This window comes from Schistocerca americana, chromosome 8 (assembly GCF_021461395.2).
Source record: "Schistocerca americana isolate TAMUIC-IGC-003095 chromosome 8, iqSchAmer2.1, whole genome shotgun sequence".
NCBI lineage: Eukaryota > Metazoa > Arthropoda > Insecta > Orthoptera > Acrididae > Schistocerca > Schistocerca americana.
In genome coordinates, this window is record NC_060126.1 from 246,950,096 (window position 1) to 246,957,199 (window position 7,104).

Here is a 7,104-nt window from a genome sequence, read left to right on the forward strand (position 1 = left end):
AAATTTTGTCTTCTACAGAGACACTGTAGTTCTCAGAATCTAACAATCAATTCTCTAACAGTTTCTTTACGTGTACTGTTTGGAAAACTGTAGGAAAGTAGGCGATTTTATGGGATAAAAATCAAAATACTGCAGGTTTCATAAAATCAAAGACGAGCATTTAAACGACATTGAAATAATAGTAAAAATAAATGTCATATAAATTAAATCCCAGTCTACATGTAGAGGTCCCAGAGACCACATCTCCTAGTACAAGTTACACAAAGTCACCCCGTGAGTTCTGCTAGATTTTTATCGTTTTGTTTCTTCTTCGCGAGACATGGAAGGACGCTGTAGTTTAGACTGTACATTGGGTACTTCTCAGTTTCAGAAAAAAGGTATGTTACCATGTTAATAGTACGAAGGTTTGTGTACTGATTAGATGCTTGGAGCAAATGCTCTTCGTCGGGCAAAAATTTTCGCAGTTTTCAAATGTGACACTGTTACTGGACGCGTGTGGAAAGCTGAAACACAATATTGACTAGATGTTAGGAACAAAAGCTCTTCGCCGGGCAAATATTTTCGCAATTGTCAAACGTGACACGGTTATCGCACGCATGTGGAAAGCTGAAACACAATATTGAGTATTACCTCTTTATTTACATTCGAATTCAGACAGTGGATTTGATAGTCGCTATGGATAAACTCGTAATAATTCTTTTGTCGTCATCACAAGGTAATAGCGTTGAGAGTGAACATGCTGTACTGAAAAGGATGTTCAGTCAAAAAATAGGGAACCCAAGAATTTGTCTTCTACCACATTAGCAACAAGTGTCAAGATATCGTCTTTCAGGTCACACCAGGGAGGATGAAAAAAGACATTTCCTTGGATTTATTACGACATAAAAATTGGACAAAGTGTGATGTAATGAGTGTAAAAACGCTTTTGATTCCGGTATCCGTCGACAATTGCTACTGCAACAGGCAGGGTCTCGTGTAATGCATTTGTTCGAAATAGATTTTCCCGGAGGCAAAAGGGAACTGAACGCTTCAGAGTTCACGAAAAATGTGTACTTCGTTGTTCAATCATGAATTCTCCGGCATGTGCGAAACAAGGAACCATTGTGTCCTCTCTTATCCCAACACGTAAATTAGAAAGTATGAAAAATGCACGCAAGGCGATTTTAAAAATATCGAAGGTCCAATTTTTAAGTCAGCGAGAATTAGAAGTTCGAGATCACACCAATGAAGCATAGAATATTTTTCAGTTGTACTGTTTAGAGCAATAAATGCTCCTGAGTTTCAATCTTGGCAGCAGAAAACTACATATAAAAATGGTTCAAATGACTCTGAGCACTATGCGACTTAACTTCTGAGGTCATCAGTCGCCTAGAACTTAGAACTAATTAAACCTAACCTAAGGACATCACACACATCCATGCCCGAGGCAGGATTCGAACCTGCGACCGTATCGGTCGCTCGGCTCCAGACTGTAGCGCCCAGAACCGCACGGCCACTCCGGCCGGCAAAACTACATATAATTGAGTTTCTCACGATATATGGAATGAAACTGTCTCTTCATCATCGAGCGATGTACAGCAAAAGCTTGTCAAATCTATTAAGGAGAAATAACATTTTTCTCTCATTGTAGATGAGACTTCCGACGTATCACTGGAGAAACCAATATCCATATGCTTCAGATTTGTCGATAAAAATCTACACGTTAAAGAAATGTTTATGGACTTCTATGAAGTAGCTTCAGCAAGTTCTAGGACATTGTTTGAAGTCATCCAGGATGTCATAAGGCGTTTATATCTCGACATAAATACTGTTGTGGTCAATTTTTATGATGGCGCGAGTAATGTAGCGGGACATTTAACGATATTACAAAGGATGATTACTCCGCTGGAGCCTACAGCTATACAAAATCGTTGGAAAGTAATCACGAAGTTTTCTTAAAAGTTTTGAAACAGCTGTCAGAAGGAAAAAGTGAAGCCGCTGGGATGACTAGTGGATATTTTTCAAACCTACACCAATTCAGATTTGATAATTTCAGTTTTCGGCATCGGTTAACATCGTGATTCTTTTCAGAAGAAATCAATACTATACCGAGAAGTCCTAGGGACCGATGACCTCAACAGTTTGGTCGAGTAGGAACTTAGCACAAATTTCCAAATGTTTGATAGCGAGAAGTCAAAACTCTGGTGGAAACTTTGTAAGCAAGCTTAGCTACACGAAGAGTTATATATAGTTTTTTTTTTTACTTGTGAAGTGAAACATCGAGAAAAGCGAATGAATTGAACATTGGTGATCCGGTTTTGTCAAAAAAATAGAAATAATAATAATAAAGGACCATGCCTAAACGCTACGGCAAAGGGTAGTGATCCTCATGCGTATCAAACAGCGGAGGAAATGTAAAGACAAATATTTTTTTGAAATAATTAATATGGCTGTGCATTCGCTAAATCGTAGGTTTCAAACGAAGGATTTGGGACTTATTTCACAATTTGAAGCTTTTGGTATAGGATAAATTGACATTGATTGAACACTGCAGTTATATGCAGCAGATTTGTAGAGAACGAAGAAAGACGTTGCCAGCTTATCAGACGTGACAGATATCTGGAATAGAGAAAACTGTGGTCCCATGCGTGATACAGTCGCCGACTTTGTGAAGGGTTTTAACTATTATTGTTGCTTCTTGTACCTCTGAGTGATCATTTTCAGCACTTAGGATATTGAAATCGTTTCTGCAGTCAACAATTTGAATGATTTGGTAATTTTGCGTCTTCATTAAGAAATGACTAAACATGCTGACATTACCAAAATTGCAAACAAATTCTTAAGTGCAAACGATGTAAGAAGGAATGTGTTTTGTATTAAACGTTAACATGTCGTGATTACTATTATTATCATCATCAGTATCATTATTATTTGATACATAAAGGTGGTAATTTTGTAACTTCCGTTCAAGTCAACATCCTTGCATAGTTCTTTTCACAAAATAGCAGTACCTATGTTATTAAGAAGTAGGATGTAACGTTCCTTCGGGCATGCGCCATACTTCTTAACATTGCACTTCTTAATAACACAGGCACTGCTGTTTCCCCGGCCCTGGACTCTCAATAAATGTGTCCTTCCTGGCCGGAAATCTACAAAGCGTACGAGAGCCGCTTGTAGTTCATGAACGCCGACATGTGGAAGATTGGGTCCGGCCGTGATTCAAGCACAGACAACCGAAGCGGCGTACTCGATTCGCTGGTACATAAACTAAAATTGGAACTATACAGAGAAGATTAGCATTGTCCCTGCGCAAGGATGACAGTTGCAAAAAAAGGCGCGAAGGGACCTCTCAAGTAAAATGGGAAATCCGGGTTCGAGTCCCTGTCCGGCACAAATTTTCACTGTCGTCATTCCAATATACAGCTGATGATGTTTTATATTCGCAATTGCGAATATATTTCCTATAGTTCTTTCTGCAATACAAAAGGAATAATTTGTATTTATGAATATTTTCATTTTACATTTTATGAATATGGTATTTTCCTTTAGTAATGTGTTTATAGTATCACTGTCTCTTGCGATCACAGTGCATATAAATTGTTTGAAGTATACGGTACATGCTAATTACAGACGTAACTGGCACTTTATTAGTGAATTAAAAGTTGAAAAGCAGACTAATAATTTTATACAGAAAGAATAAACTAATGTTAAGATTACCTACGTTGAGAATATTCATTACAGTAACTTATCCTTACAACACAAGCCCACCAGCGTGATTTCCCTTGCCGGCCAGGGCGCCACAGAGGCCTTTGTGTGGGCAACCACTTCTTTAGTGCGTCGCTTAAGTCCCAGAATTGCCACAGTATTCACTTCATATTATTTATAGTACTGGTATTTTTTACTTTATCACAGAACAGTTTATTATGACATAGGCAGTGTCCATAAAATGCTATAAATAAAATGTAACGATTTTTAAAAAAATCGAAATTCCCCGAAAAACATATACCACGTTCCGCCTATGCACTCAAAAAATATTGGAAAACTAGCGCCTGTGCAGGCAGATTCAATACTTCTAAATTTCCGGAAAGCATTTCATGCGGTGGCCCCTGTAAACGTAGGTATGAGCGTATGGAATAGGTTCCCAGGTATATAAGTGGGTCGAAGACTTCTATGTAATAGATCGCAGTGCAATGTCCTCGACGGTGAATGTTCGTCAGAGACAAGGGTATCGTTGGGACTGCACCAGGGAAGTGCGATACGACCGCTATTATTTTATATGTACAGACAGGGTAGGCAGCAGTCTGTTGCTCTACGGCTGACGATGCTGTGGTATATGAGAAGGTGTCGTCGTTAAGTGACTAGGGTGATACGAAAGGACTTACAAGGGAACTATCCAATTCGACATGTCAGAACCTTCATCAATATTTTTTTATACAGGAGGAAAACGCAGAAAGAAACACAAAATCAGAATTTTACCTGCTAACACACACCAAGTATTTTTTAAAACATGTTCAAATTTTCCAAATTCGTAGCTCGCCAAGCAACTGGTGAAAGTGTAATCCCCGTCGTAGTTGCAGCAGACAGCTCATGCGAGCTGAAAAGTGATTTTCAGTTTTCATTCATAGTTTCTCTGATACTGTTGTTCACAGTTATTTGTTCGAATTTCTAACTCATTTAATATCCTTGATAATGAGCAGTTGCCGTTCTGGTATCGGTAAATATTAAAAATTGAGATAAAATTGAATTATTTTTCTTTGTGATTTCCTCGTGTGTACTAGGTAATAGCATTTGTCTTTGTGCAAGTTCCAGAGTTTTACAATAATGTGGAATCTACTTAAATGTATCGAAATATGAACAATGTGGTATGCATTCGAAATCATCTTCTCCTGAAGCCTACAGATGTGTTATTTATTGGTTAATTTCTTGGACTTTCGTTCAAATCACGCCAAAATTTCGTTAGAAACTGTGGAAACATTAGGGGAAACTGGAAACGGGTCGATCGATTCCATGAATTGTGATTCGAACGATTGTTGTGCTAATTAAAAACATGAAGAGATAGCGTATCTTCCAAGCCCAAAGAAAACACGTACAGTAATACGTAGCTTACAGTGAGAAAGAAAAGGCTAGAATTTGTTAAACGAAGAAAACGCTTGTACATAAGCAGAGTGCAAAACAGGTTTCATTTCGAAAAATCTGTAAATGAGTGATAAAAATGGAAAAAAATTACACGAAGTACGAAATATGTTTCAAAATGAAACTCAACGAAAGCGTGAAAGAAAAGCTGTTCGAACGACTTAGAACTGCTCGTGAGAGACAGTGCATCGTTACCGTGGTGAGTGTGGGAGACTGGGGGCACAGAATAGAAAGTGCGATGAACATTACCGAGTTCTACGCTTTTTAAACCAGAACAAATAGAGTCAGGAAATTATACGAAAAAGGAAGTCGCAAGTCAAGTAAACGGCTAGAGGAGATGTCATTAGTAGGTAATACTACAGAGAAATTCGTAGCTGACGTAAAACGAAGCTTCTTGTTACCCACTAAAATGCTGTGTATAAAACCAGTTACATTTCGCGCAAACCCCGCCTTATCATTTCGAGTGGAAACGAGACAAGTGTCGCATGCACAATGGTTGAATGTTGTGACGCTTTCGTACACAACAATGCTTGTGGCATGTATCGGTGGTTTAATGCCTCCGCAGCTTAACATCTGTCTTGAGGAACATCAAACAAAATTAGAACCAAAAATAAAAAAAAAAAATGAACTGTTTGCTTGCAAAACTCTTGCAATCGAAAATAGAAAAATCTTCAAAATTGCCCTCTCCCCCCCCCCCCCCCCCCACCCCTGCGGGTCCGGGGGTTAGCATAGGCCGAAGGTATTCTTGCCTGTCGAAAGAGGCGACTAAAAGGAGTCACACGTTTCGGTCTTTATGTGATGGTCCCCTGTAGGGATTGACATCCATTTTTCAAAAGTTTTTGCAGAGCGAGCCAATAGGGGAAGGGCGCCTTACATAGTGTCCATCATGCGCTGAGACCTCTCGCATCCTTCGTCGAGGTGGATCTGCACTTCCGGCCATTCTCCAGCTGTTAGGCGAGGTCATCCTCCTGGGTGCGTTTTCCGCCATCCTCTGTGCAGTATAGCTTTCTGCGCTGTCGACGATAATGAACTTCTTAGCTCGTTTGCGCCTGATATCCAGCACGGTAGCCAGTCCGTTGTGATGGGGCCGCGTTGTACCCTGTTGGTTGTAGCCCTGTGACCACACAGGGATCGCTTTGCTGATGCCTGCGCCGTTAACTCCTCATATATGCCAAGGAGTAGATGCCCATCACCGTGGGGCATTGGGATTCCTAGCAATGGCCATATTGCCAGGTGGCCTTTGCTGCGGCTGGGTGGCGCTCGTGGGGAGACTCCCTGGTCGGAGCAGATGGCGTCACGGTCCTCATATATGCCAAGGAGTAGATGCCCATCACCGTGGGGCATTGGGATTCCTAGCAATGGCCATATTGCCAGGTGGCCTTTGCTGCGGCTGGGTGGCGCTCGTGGGGAGACTCCCTGGTCGGAGCAGATGGCGTCACGGTGGATGACACCACATGAAACGTAGTACGTCATCTCTTGCTGGTGGTCAAACACCAGCAGTCTGTAAGCGGCCAAGGTCTAACTTCAATGCTAAGAAATACAACCCCAAATCGTCCCCTCTCCCCCTGGTCACATCATAGGAGGAACGCCAGGCTAAGAATGGCAGTGAAGCTTATTCACCTGGGTACCTTGTATGTACGAGAGTTGATGGGGAATGTCAATGAAACCTCAATGAAACCTCATTTTTTTGTTCAGCATTTAGAGAACAAGTTTGGGGAGGTGGGCGGCTTGTCCAAAATGCTGTCAGGGTCGGTCTTGATCGAAACTGTAGCCACTGCCCAGTCACAGGCAAGACTCGCCTGTGGCAAGCTGGGTGATGTTTCTGTCTCCATCACACCCAATAAGAGCTTAAATATGGTCCAGGGTTATCATATTTCATCAGGACCCTCTTTTGCAGTCTGACAATGAGCTGATGCCAATTTAGAGTGGCGAGGTGTCCATTTCGTCCAGTGCGTCCACCGAGGTCCAAGGGATAATCAGGTTGCCGCCAGT

General features: G+C 41.1%; 1 non-coding gene across 1 annotated transcript; it reads left to right on the forward strand.

The window, feature by feature from the left end:
• The first annotated feature begins 3,222 nt into the window (after positions 1-3,222).
• Positions 3,223-3,330, forward strand: LOC124546267. Its single transcript, XR_006967677.1, has one exon. It is a non-coding gene; the product is annotated as a U6 spliceosomal RNA (small nuclear RNA).
• The last annotated feature ends 3,774 nt before the right edge of the window (positions 3,331-7,104 follow it).